At 33.8% G+C, this 14171-nt stretch overlaps 1 long non-coding RNA gene across 1 annotated transcript; it reads left to right on the forward strand.

The window, feature by feature from the left end:
• The first annotated feature begins 6468 nt into the window (after window positions 1-6468).
• LOC140433203 (uncharacterized) lies at window positions 6469-13283 on the forward strand. Its single transcript, XR_011949887.1, has 2 exons — window positions 6469-6776; window positions 12675-13283. It is a non-coding gene; the product is annotated as an uncharacterized lncRNA (long non-coding RNA).
• The last annotated feature ends 888 nt before the right edge of the window (window positions 13284-14171 follow it).

Consider the following 14171-nt stretch of genomic DNA (forward strand, 5'->3'; position numbering starts at 1 on the left):
GCATGAAGTTGATCGAATAGATCGACTCCACCCATGTAGTGATTGTAATTACTTATGGCTTTGGGACACTTGACACTTTCTTGTGCACCATTTGGCTTTCTTCGCAAAACTGAAGTAATCTCAAGTGGATTATGCATAGTACTGCCGACTAGAATGTATTTGCGCCCCCGATCTTTCCATTTAACAACAGACATATCATTGAACATGAAATAATCGTGTTCTCTCATTTTCATTGTTTTTGCCCTTTCTCATTTGTGTTGAAAAGCCTTTATGATTTATTCTAAAAGTTCCACAGCAGAACAAATCATAGATTAACATTTTCTTAAGAAGAGGAAAACTCGAGAAAAAATTATCAAAATAAATGCAGTAGTTTCCGCCTCTAAGAAACTCGGTAATATCTATTACCATTTTTGCCCCTAAACCATATTCAGCATGTTATGATTGAGATTTGCCTTTATATATGAAAAATTTGTGCACGTATCCAGTTTCGGAGCATGCAACGACCCAAACTTTGAAGCCTATTTTTATGGGCTTTTTTGGCATATATTGTTTGAGAGAACTTCGCCTCTTGAAAGCAACCATACTTTCATCTACCGCAACATTTCCACTTGTATAAAAGTTCTCTTGAAAGTGTTGCTGCAGTTCTGTTATCAAAGGCCTTACTTTAAACGGTTTGTCAAAATTGGGACTATTTTGATTTCTTTCCATATTTTTGTTATTATTTAGATGGAGGAAATGTGCATGTTGATATTTGTTGACCAATAATGTCTCAAACTAGGTAGTTTATGAAATCCCATGATTATAAGAACCCCTAGAAATGCTTTCAGTTCTTCCTCAGTTAGGTCGAGATTATTATGATTTTGTTGAGCACAAAGGTTTGACTGTATAATTATGTTATCTATAATATCTTTGCTCATGAACAAAGAAAACAAATCTAATGGTGAATTTATGTTGACCGGTTTTGCTGGGTCAAATGGTCTGGTAAACGGCGCATTTGAATATTTTTGTGCATCAGAAGCCTTCTTTCTCCACTTATATGTTTCATCGCACTTTAGTGTCTTCCCTTGGTTCTCTTCTATTTCGTCTTCGCCTGAAGAAGTATCAACATCGTCCAAAATGCGATTTGTTCTTACCTGAGGGTGGAAAGTTGTATCATCCATTGAGTCATCTGAATCAACATCAAGAAATTCAACCTTGATATCATTATATAATGAAGTAATAGTCGCGTAATTGTATAGATTTAAAATAAACAAGAATAAAAACACATTTCAATAGAACACTTGTAAAATCAACATGTGTGACTTTGAGGTTATGTTCAGTAAATCAAGATATATTATCTTAGCGCCAATAGAATCTGAATAGATAATAAAAGATTATAATACTGTGATGTGTTACCTTGAGTTTGATGTATAAATTCTTTGTAAACTATTTTTTTAACTTTCACAAACGGCAAAAACCTGTGATCACGTTCAACGGTAACTTACAGAGTATGATGGGTTGCCAGAGTGGTTGGCAAATCGACCACATTGCTGCCACGTTGCCGGATTTTGTTCTGTGGTGTTAATTTTGGATACAGTTCATTTACAAACATTGAATTTGCACTTCGGTAACTTTTCATGTCAATTACTAGCTCATAAGTATTATTAAGTGCGGTGGTCGAAATATCGACCACAGACCTATAAAGGGTTAATAGAAAAATGAAAATATTTTAAAATTACTAAAACCGTCGTTTCTTTTTCCACTTTGCTTGCTTATAACTTAAAACGATTCATGTTCGAGCGAATTCCTAATGAAATAAAACAGGGATAATTGAATTTTCTATAAGATACGACTGGTTAATAATGTTTTAATTTATTACGCTTGCTGGTTTAGAATTTTTACCTGAGTTGTGTAATTTTGCGTCTTCAAGATCAAACCCATCCATTATATTATCAGGCACAAGTAAAACTCAATACACGCCCAATACTGATATCCATGCATCAAGTATGACTTTGGAACAAAATATTGATCCATATTCTTTAGACGGCAGTTTGAAAGATCCTAATTGAAATGATAAAGATCAAAACTATATTAGAAAATGGCTGCAAGCACGAAATTTCTCTAGTATCTACTGATGACGAAGAGCCAGAATTTGATGCAAAACATAGATCAAAGAAAACTGGAATAGAGCCCGAATTATTAAAATAGATAAGGAATTCTCCACTACAACATCTTGTATATAAAACTTTTGAATTTAATCAGAATTTTGGTCTACAGTGTGGTATTTGAACAAATAATATTCTCTTTATTTTTGAATCGTTTATGGACAATAACATAAAGTAAGTAATTGTAGATCAAAGTAACTTATAGGCATCACAGATATGTGTTGAACTGATTTTGGGGTGTATTCTGTAACACTTCCGTTAAATTTTAGAGGCCTCTAAAATTTTAGCGTCCGCTAAAAATATTTTTGTATTCTGTAACTTATGCATCCGTTAAAATCCTAACCTAAACCGTTAAAACTCCCGCTAAAACAGAATATTTTGGAGGATGTCAAAACTTGTCCTCTTATTTTCAGCAGTCCGTTAAATATTATTTGATTATTTTTGTTTGGTTAGGTTTATATGATTATTAGTTTGTTATTTATATATTATAGTGCAGATAAACAATTAAAAAAGACAAATGTCTTTTTATGATATATTTGGCGAAGCTTTAGTTGATGAAATAATAAATAATAATGTAAGTCTTAGTTTACTTTATGATTCATGTGTACACCTATAAGAAAATTTAAATGTTCTATTCTTTTTGTAGAGCTGAAATCAGATTACATCAAAGGATAATCCGAGATATGATCAATCCTTTCCTATAACACATGGACTTTTTTCAATTCATTAGGATTAATTTCAGTTCCTGTTAAAATTTTATTTTCTTTTAAGAAACTTGTTGTTCGTGGAGCACGAGACATAATAAAATTTTATTAAAATGAAAATAAAACCAACGCGAACACAAATAAACTAAAATATATTTTCAATATTAATAAAATAATAAGTCAAGCAGACTGTCAATTTCTCCTTCTTTCTTAAGTTTTTGGCCTCCGACACTTAGTTTTTGGTCAATTTCTACCTTACAAGTAGTTTAAACACGACCAATGTGCGACGTTGCCGTATCTGATTTAAAACCATTTAGAGGGTTCCTCTAAAATAATATATTTTAGCAGTCCTCTATAATATTTCTTTATAGAATGTCAATGTTACCTAAAACTTTAAGAGGGCCGTTAAAAGTTAAATTTTAGAGGCCTCTTAAATTTAACGGAAATGTTACAGAATACACCCCTTTATCAATAAACGAGCTAAAAGCATTCTTTGGTTTACTAATTTTGTTTGGCCTCCACAGATTGTCAACTGTAACTTTTTTGAAAATACTAAGATTTATTCATTCGGAGAACAATACTATACTAATCAATGCGTGAGTTTGGTATACCAGAAAAACTTATCGATTAACGAGAATGAAAATGTCTAACTTAAAATCCAGCGTTAGGATATAGGGAGAAAATTCTCGATCCTCTGAGATAAAGGATGGACCCAGACAAGGGGATGCCCTGGCTTGCCTCCTATTTAACATTGCCTTGGAAAAGGCAGTCCGAGACACACGAATTAGAGACGGCGGTACTATTTACAGAAAAAGAGAAAAAAACAACAGAAAAAGAGATATTATCCGGTCCATATCACCGCAAACTTGGGAAGAATACTTTAAAGATTTACTAACAGAGACAAGAGAGCCCTTCAAACAGCTAGAGAACTATGGTCTACAAGGCGTCAGGCTGATAGGATCACCAATCAGAAGAAATGAGAGAGAAGTCGAAACCGTATGCAGACATCTAAAGAATGGCAAATCACCTGGCCCAGGAAATGTAGCTCCGGAACTCATCAACAATGGACCCAAAATACTAATTCAACGGCTACGACAACTTTTCCAGGAATACATAAATAAACATGAAATACCTGAGGTATTTCATGTTTCAGCAGGTCGATTTACAATAGACCATGTCTTCTCTATTACTCAGATAATTGAAAAGAAAGTTGCTCGTGGCCAAGAAGTCCACCCGACGTTCGTAGACCTTAGGAAAGCACATGATAGTGTCTCGCTTGATAAATTATGGGAGGAACTGGGGAAAACAAATATAAATATAGAACTGATTGAAGCGGTAAAAACGTTGTACTACCAACAAACAACAAGAATTAAAACAAGAAATCTGATAACACCGGGATTCAAAGTGACTAAAAGACTAAGACAAGAATGCTGTATATCCCCAACATTATTTAAAATATACTTTGAAACAGTACTCAACAAATGGAAGAAAAATTGTACGAATATGGGCATACCACTAATGAACTTAACTTTGTACACTCTGTGCTTTGAGGATGACCAGGTACGATCATCATCGCACAGGACTCTGAAGACCTGAGTTACATGATACGAACTCTATTAGAAGAGTATACAAGAGTGGGGTTTGGAAGTGAATATGGAAAAAACTGAGTACGTGAGTATCGGAGGAGATCAACATAAACTTCTCGTAGAGGAAAATCAAGAGATCAAACTATGTGACGACTACAAATACCTAGAAGTAAAGATCACTCAGGACGGAAAATTAGATGCAGCCATTAAGGAACGAAATACACAGGGAAGGAAAGGCATAGCCTTACTGAACAGCGTACTGTGGGATAAAAACATCTCTAAGGAAAATAAAAGAAGAATATACAACACGACAATAAAAAGTATCGCAACATATGGATGCGAAGTGTGACCCCTAAAAGACAGAACAGAGAAAATGCTTAGAGCAACAGAAATGGACTTCTGGCGTCGCTCGGCGGGAATCTTCAAACACGACAGAATAACAAACGAGAGAGTACGAAAAATCATGGGGATGACACATAATATTGTTGATGACATCAAAACCACACAACTCAGATGGTACGGACACGTAAGGAGAATGCCGGAGAATAGAATACCAAGACAAATTCTTGAATGGCAACCAAGAGGTAGGCGGAGACCAGGAAGGCCTAGAAGAAGTTGGAGAGAAGGAGTTGATAAAGAAATCAGGGAAAGAGAACTGGAGGACGATCTATGGAACGATAGAATGAGATGAAGATTGGAAATCGGAAGACGTCGAAGAACGTTGTAAACCGACATTATATATATGGTACTATTTACAATAGATCGATACCATAAGCTGATGACATTGACAGAATAAGGCGTAGCAAGCGAGATGTTGAGCAATATTTTCTAGAATTGGAAACGACGGAGAAACAGTCGGTTAAAAGATCGAAACTCGCAATTATGTAATAGGGACATCATGTAACAAGGGAATCCCCGAATTACAAAGGCTCACATTACTGACATCTGGATGTGAATAGTTAATAGGTAATGAAAATAGTTAATAATATAAAAATAATCCGCATAAAAAGAGATCCTACTGTACTGTGTTACAAATTATATGAGACTGTGATAAATTCTATTTACCCAAAATAGACTGTGAATTCACCAAAGAATTCATTGTGTGACATTTTAATTTTATCATCGACTCATGGCGTAGACAAATTTCTATTGGGACCAAAAGTTTATAAAAAAATGATACTATGTATTTACATCTACAAGCACAAAATTGTAATTTAACATAATATTCATAATTCATGACTGAGAGGGTTAAATTAGCGATGATTTTATTTCGCAGAATTTATACAATTTTTAAACAAACAAAGATTTGTGTACATTACTATTTGACTATGATAAGATAAGATGTGCAATTTTTCTTTAAAGCGTATGAATCGTAGGATGCATGTACACTTCCCGTCATATAAAACTGGTACACTTTTTTTTCCCAATGTAAACCTGTGTTCAGACTGGACGCAATGGTCCGTGAATCAATTCGTTGTTGCCATCACAGATAACGGAATTGCACAAAATCTAAATATATAAAAAATAACGTTCAAAAATGTATAAAGTTTTTAGATAGGTATTATTTTTATCATTAACAACAAAAAACCGTATCTAATAAATTTAATAACCAGAGATAGGGTTGAGCTAATATCCAAAATGTTTGAAGGATCTTTAAACCTAGGGTATTGGCACAGGGAACATTGGAATGCATATACTGTAATTTTATACTTCAATTACCTACCGAACACGAATTGTATTTTGTGTCAATAAGTTTAATAACAGGCAAACTACCAAAATTAAATTATTATTTATTATAAGAACAATAAATGTGAAAAACTAACATTATACTATATCCTACGTAATATAAACTATAAAATATCCGGGACGAAAAAACGCTTTTCAAAACGTGACAGTTACAATCCAACATCTCACTGTAGTGTTTTATTATAATAATTTAAAGTTATGTCTAGATTGATTATCTATCAATATTTTTGAATTGAAATTATGGAAAATTACAATAGTAATAGGAGAATTTTTTAGGATGCATGTTTAAATAAATTTGACTGACTGATAGAGAATGTTCGATAATGTTTTAGTTTTTAGTATACTCAAAACTGGCGGTCTGCCCTGCTTTTAGCTGGTTTATATAATATTTTAGTTGAACTGGCAACAGTGCCCTAGAAATTAGAATGACACATGTGACAAGACCAACGTACACAACTTAAAAAACACGATTTTTGGTTATAAGAGTTGTACCAGCTTTTTATGACGCGAACGGTACAAGTGTACTGAAATATAATAAGCATTTGGCTCGAACACAAACACTAATAATTTTTAAACTTTTTTTCTGCATTTAGTCGGTAAGTGATGTACCTAGTTTATGTTTGTACTGTGTTGATTAGTACGTATGCTTCTTACCAAAAAAGGACAGGCCGTTCATACTTTTGTGAAATGTTTTAAATTGATTTGGTTTACTGCATAGATTTATTTTTTATATAAATTCATAGTCCATTGAAATGTTACATTTTTATGCCTTAGCGTGCATTTCTTAGAGGACGTAATTTTATGTTTTTTGACATGTTATGAGGGTGAGTATATGCTTAAGTTCAAGTTCAAGAAAAAGGGGGAAAGCGTTTTCGCGCCGTATCTCGTAAACTAGCAACCCTGCAAAAAAATATACACACATTTTTTGTAGCAAATTACATTGTCTACAACTTCATTTCTATTATTTTTAATCGTAAATTGGAAAATAAAAAATTTATAAACAAAAATAACTAAAAATTTTGGAACAAATTTTCTTTTGGGTATTCTAACTTTTTTTCTGGTAATTTTATAATAAAATTACATTAAGGCAATAACATAGAGGGTTTTGCGTAAAATAATTTTTACCACAAATTTGTTTAATATCATTAATTTCTCTCGATTTTACAGCACGCCGAAGTTGGCTGGGTTCTTGAATACTCGCCATCTTGAAATAAGGATTGCAAAGGGTATTCGCGCTGTATTTCGTAAATTAGCAACCCTACAGAAAATTTCATTAGACATTATCTGTAGAAAACTAAAATGTCCACAAATTTTTATGGATAAATGGAAAATAAAAATTTTTGAACAAATTTTCTTTTTGGCTTTGCCTTAACTTTTTTTCTAGTTATTTTACAATAAAATGATGTCAGAGCAATATTATAGAGGGTTTTGCAATGAATCATTTTATCATTTTAGACTTACTTTTCCATTATATATATATATATATATATATATATATATATATATATATATATATATATATATATATATATATATATATATATATATATATACATTTCATATCATTTAAAATCTATTTATTATTTTCTTAACATTCCTATGTCATTATTAATTTATAATCGACCCACTGCGCCATTACAAAACTTAGCCCACCTCCTGCGCTTGCGTCGCACGAAAAAGCTCCAATGGACAGAGATAAAGTTTAATAAGAGTAACAATATTATTCCAAGATAAATTTCTTGGTAATGAAAAGTACAAAACAAATTTAATAGACCCTCTCAAAACTGCTCTATCAGAAGTGAGTTTTAGTGTCGATCAGGCTAAATCTGATGCAGATACAGTCATCATCTGTTCTGCGCTTGCTGCATTCCGAGCCTATGATGCTGTGACTGTCGTTGCAGAGGACATTGGCATTCTTGTCTTACTCACGGCATTCACGGAAGGAAGTAGTCCAATATTGTGTGTCCAAAGTGTCCAATTTTTTTAAATCTTTAAAAGGGTGCAAATCGCATCAATTATACTGTCTTCAGTATTCAGAATTTTATGTTTCTCCATGCTTTTTCAGAATGAGACACAACGTTATTAGCTTACAAGATCTGCAAATTTAAATTCGTCAAAATTTTACCGAAACATCTTGAATTAACTACCGAAGCAGCATTATTTCTCAGTGAAAAAACCGAGCCATCTTTGTTAACTGTGTTTGGCAAACATTTTTTTGTCTCTTTTTATGGTGGAAATAAAGATGATTCTCTAGTAAGAGATACAAACGTGACCAAAATTACATTCAACTTATCATTGCTTTCGTCAACACAAGATGCAGCTTGTTTCCACAGTGTTAGAGTTTATCACTAGATTTTTAGTAATGGTTTTTGTCAAATATTCAATAATATAGTAAATATTTTGTAATTTTTTGAAAATCATTTAGTTTGAAATAATCTTTCGCACTAAAAACGAAGAATGCGTTTTTGTATAAAGATCGATTCAGTACCTAGTAATTCAACTAGCTCTCTCTCGACTAGCAAGCTTTTTTTAAACCGTTGGAACAATAATTTTCAAGATATTGAGAACAAGATTTTAATAAATTAACAGCATTCTTTAAATGCATATAGTTGGCGTAAGACTTTAGTCACAAACAATATTTATGTGGGATAACAGATCATACTAAACTCTTCTTCTTTATAAACAATTCTGCTTGTTGATTCTTCTTCTTCTTACGATGCCTATCCGTTCCGGATGTTGGCGATCAACATGGCTATCCTAACTTTGCTTGCTGCTATTCTGAATAGTCCGGTTGTCGATGTATTAAACCACTTTCTCAGGTTTTGAAGCGAAGATATTCTTCTTCTCCCTGGTCCTCTCTTTCCAAATACCTTGCCCTAAAGAATGAGTTGCAACAAGCCGTATCTCTGTTCATTCGTCATAACATGGCCAAGATATTCTAGTTTGCGCTCTTTGATGGTGTAAATAATCTTGCATTCCTTGCCTATTCTACGTAGGACCTCAACATTAGTCACACGATCCACCCATGAAATTCTTAAATTACGTCTTTAACAAGGATTGGTGATTGGCGGATTAATACCTCTATGAAAGGTTATCACTCCATCTTATGCGCGGTCGTCCGATACTTCTTCTGCCGATCGGTGATTTATCTCTTGCTATTGTGACGACACGGGTCTTCTCACGTCTCCACGGGTGTCCATTCATTAATACACTATACGTTACATTTTCTTCTAATGTCTTCCCTTCTCTTTCGATCTCTCAGCGTATTTCCTGTAAGTACTCTCATCTCTGCAGTTTGCAGTAGCCTTTACGGTGTGGCTGTATCGGGTCTTGTTTCTAAGGCATATGTCATTATTGGTCTTATACTGGCTTTATTACTTCTTGATTTCATCTTAGCGTTAATGTGTCTGTTTCGCCATATAGTGTTATTAAGGTTACCTGCCAGTCTATTTGATTTTTGTACTTGATCTCTCACTCCTTAGTTCAGGTCTCCCTAGCTATAGAGTGTAATTTCCATTACTTGTTTACTTGTTCAATACTGATGCCATCAACTTCTGTTTCACATCTGGTTAAATTCTTTTACTCTTATGTTAAGTTTGTGGACCAGTGTTTGCAAACTATTTTCATCTCGGTCTGTCAATATTGCGTCCCTTTATTTTCCATTCTGTATCCTTTTTTTTGTTAATGCTTTTCTGCTGTGTTAACTGCCTGTTTCTATAGGTTTTGTAAATTGTCAATCTATTCTGACTTTCATTTTGTTGTTTTTGTAGATGTTTTCGATAGTGTTTATAATATTTAGGGGAACTTCTCTATTTTACAGAAGATGGATTACAACTTTGAGTCTTACTCTGTCAAACGCTTTCTTTAGCTCAATCAGACACAGAAATGCTGGTCTATTATGCTCTAGTGATTTCTCAGTAATTTGTTTTATGACCAATATTGCAGCTGTACACGATCTTCCACTACGAAAACCATGTTGTTCATTTGCTAAACTTTTGCTAAACATTTTAGTTGTAAGTTTATATCTCTGTAGTTTTTTGGCCGTTTTTATATCCTTTTTAGAGTAGTAAAAATAGTTCGCTCGTTCTTCATTGTTCCGGTATGTTATTGTGTTTTATAATTTTATTAATTAATGTTATTAACTATTCTGTCATTACTGCTCCACAATATTTCAATAATTCGTTTGGTATCCCGTCTTTATCTGCTGCTTTTCTGTTCATCAGGTTTTCAAGTATTTTCCGAACTTTCTGTATATTTATATTAAGTTCTATATTTGTGGTAATTTCTGGTGTTTCCGATTCTAGCGTCGTTTGTTCTTCCTCTGCATAGAGTTTTTTAGGTAGTCAATCCACGTATCTTTTTCTATGGGTTTTGGTTCTATTAGTTCCTTTACCTCCCTTGTTTGACCTCTTATAAAGCCCCATATTTCCTTTTGCAGACCGTAAAAATCATATTCCATTTCTTTCGAGAAGCGTTCCCAGTAATTATTTTTATTTTTCTTACAAGTGCATGTTTTTCGATTCTAATTGTTTTATAAGTATGGTATGCCTCTTGTATTTTGGTTGACACGTATTTCAGGTAAGCATTTTTCTTTTCCTTACATTTTTCCTTTACTTCTGTACAAAACTATGGAGTTCTTTACCTTAGGATCGATTTATTTTTATTTATACCAATGTGCTCTTACATCCAAGATTTGAGAGGGTTGTAACTCTCTATTCGACAGAATATAGTCTAACATAGATCTTTGTCTTCTACTGTTTTTAAAAGTGTATTAACTTCAAAAGTGTGTCATTATTCAATCTTCGCTTATCCACTGCTGGACATAGATCTCCCTCATAATTTTCCATCTATTTCGATCTTGTGCCTCTTGCATCCAATTCCTATGACAACGTTTTAGATCGTCAGTCCAACGTGTTGGTGGACGACCTCTGCTTCGGTAGGCATCATCTCTTGGTCTCCATTCCAGTATCCGCTTTGTCCATCTATTATCTGTCATTCGAGCCACGTCACCTGCCCAGTTCCATTTCAGTGTTGCTACTCTCTCTACTGCATCAGCCACTCCTGTTCTTTGTCGTAGCTGGCGATTTGGGATCTTGTCTCGTAGTGAAACGCCCAACATAGCACGCTCCATCGCCCTTTGACACACACGGATCTTTTGAACTGTTATCCTTGTCATGGTCAACGTTTCCGCACCGTAAGTTAACACTGGCAAAACACACTGATTAAACGTTTTTCTTTTAAGGCATATTGGTATATCAGACGATTTGAAAATATGGTTCAGCTTGCCGAAGGCTGCCCAAATCAGTCTTATACGACGGAGAAGCTCAACGGTTTGATTATCTTTTCCTATGCGGATCTCATGACCTAGGTATTTATAGGCCATTACCTGGTCTATGGATCTTGTTCCTACGCATATATCTTCGCTGACTACAAGATTTGTAATCATCTGGGTTTTAGATATATTTATTTTCAATCCCCCTGTTAGCGAGGAAAGGTAGAGCTGATTTAAAAGTTCTTTGGTCTCATCTATCCTATCAGCTATTAGTACAATATCATCTGCAAACCTTAGATGGCTAAGCTTTTCTCCGTTTATGTTTATGCCCTTGTCGGTCAGTTTTGCCCTTTTACATATATATTCCAAAAGCGTAGTGAACAGTTTCGGCGATATGGTGTCCCCCTGGCGTACTCCACGTTGTATCGGGAATTTCTGGGTTTGACGATCACCCACTCTAACACTGGCTGTTGCGTTTTGGTATATGTGTTTAATTATATTTATATACCGATAGTCAATTCGGCATTCTGTCAAGGCTTCCAACATTTTTTGTTGATTTACGGTGTCGAATGCCTTTTCATAGTCCACAAATATTAAAGCTAGTGGTTTATTATATTCAGTGCATTTTTCTATAAGATTTTTTATTACCAGTAGGTGATCGTTTGTTCCATAGCCGCTTTTTTTCCATGGGCGGGTTTTAGAAATCCATCGATTTCTAAAACCCGCCTGTTCTATGGGCTGATAAAATTCCAATTTATTTTCTAGTCGTTTCGTAATTATTTTTGTAAATAGTTTATAAATATGTGAAAGTAGACTTATGGGCCCATAAGTCAAACGTGTGTAAACTACTATTAATACTAGAAATTCATATTCGCATATTTGTTTTGATAACGTAAATATTGCTTCATGTTGTGCACTTAGAATTTTCATGTACTTGCAAAAGTTTCGCATAAAGGTGTTAAAAATAAAGACAGATTGTCAGTTAAAATTTTCCACCGCTCTAAGAAAGCATGGCAATTTAAAAAAATGTATGTTTGCTATACCACATAGTTATTAATCACCCTGTAGAATTCCACATATTTTCCAAGTATGGAATATATCATTGCTTACATTTTTTCTAATTCAGTTTTTGGGATACTCTATACCATAATGGAATTATCAACTGATGTCGCACTAAAAACTCACCCTGTATATCATTTTAAGGAAGATTTATATATTTTAGGTTAGAAGAATGAAGCTTTGGTATTCTATAACAATCTTGCTAATAATTCAAAAGGATTTTATATGTACATCCTACCAAACTCCGGAAGAGTATTCTGGTTCTGGTTCTGGTTCTGGTGACTATATTCCTATTGACGGAGTGGAGGGTATTGGTATTGATGACGAAGATTATCATTCTCATGGTAACAAAGACATATACAATATTGATGACGATGACTATACTAGTACCATTGAACCATATGGCATCCCAAAATCTGGAGACGAACTGTCCAAAAACATGACAAGCAAATTCGGTGGAGAAACATATACTGCATATAATAATGAAATAGATAAAAATACAAATCAGCATACGATAATTTCCAATGTAAGTAAGATTGGCTTTTTGGGGGAACAACCACGCATGTATAGTATATGGAGAAAGCTGACCATAGAATCGAGAGTCTCCGAAATAATTCCCGTTGATAATACTACACTTAATGAAAAATCGGAACTAAATATAGACATAATCAAACTAATTCAAAATAGTAACAAAAAATGTACTGTATATACTTCAATTGAGAATGTGAATTTTGTAATATACTGTTAAATAATATAAATATTTATGTTGTGTTTTGTTGTCTTTTATTTCGTTGATAAAACATTATTTCATGTAAGTGATTTAGAAGAAGAATACAGAAAATATATTAAAAGTAGTAATAATCAATTATTTTTAATATCCTAATAAATAATAAATAATTTTATGGAAAGTACAATCTAGCCAGAGAACAATAATTAACTTTCTTATGCTTTGCTTATCACTAAAATACATCTTCTCGTGCACTAACAAAACATTTTGCTTTTCACATTCACAGAACTGACCAGCTCATGACGTTTGTTTCTATTGGACTTCAGTTCTCAAGTCTAACCGTCGCAGAGAGTCGGTTATATTCTGTTTTCGTGAGAGGCTCTCTAAATCTCTATATTCTCTTAGAAGGCAGCGTTTTGATTAAATTAGTGTCAAGATGTAGTTTGGCAGTGCCATAGAATATATTATCTTTTATGCGGATAATGGGAGTGCTATTCGATGTGAGTCTCTGGAAAATTATGAGAAATTATGATTGATATTATTGGAATAGGTCTCAGCTGGCTCTACGATAACAATCGTCGATGTAAGGGTGGGCGGAAGCGTCAGATCTATTTTTACCAGGAGCGGCAAATCTTCTGACGTGATTGAGTCGCCAATAGAACACTCGTCGTCGAATCTACCAATTATATTTTCGGTACATATGATATGATCGATGAAGGACGTTTCTTAGAGACCGAAAAAAGCTCAGATTAGAATTTGCGACTTTTATTATTAGATAAGTGAAAGTTACATGAGGTGACTGCCCAAACTTACATTCGTCAAACTGGTATAACTAAATTCTGTATGACCAAATTGAGACAAACATCTCTCTCCTCCTCGATTTAAACAGCCAAAGGCTATAAAGTATAAAATAATAGTAAAAATATATCACTT

This window comes from Diabrotica undecimpunctata, chromosome 2, assembly GCF_040954645.1.
Source record: "Diabrotica undecimpunctata isolate CICGRU chromosome 2, icDiaUnde3, whole genome shotgun sequence".
Lineage (NCBI taxonomy): Eukaryota > Metazoa > Arthropoda > Insecta > Coleoptera > Chrysomelidae > Diabrotica > Diabrotica undecimpunctata.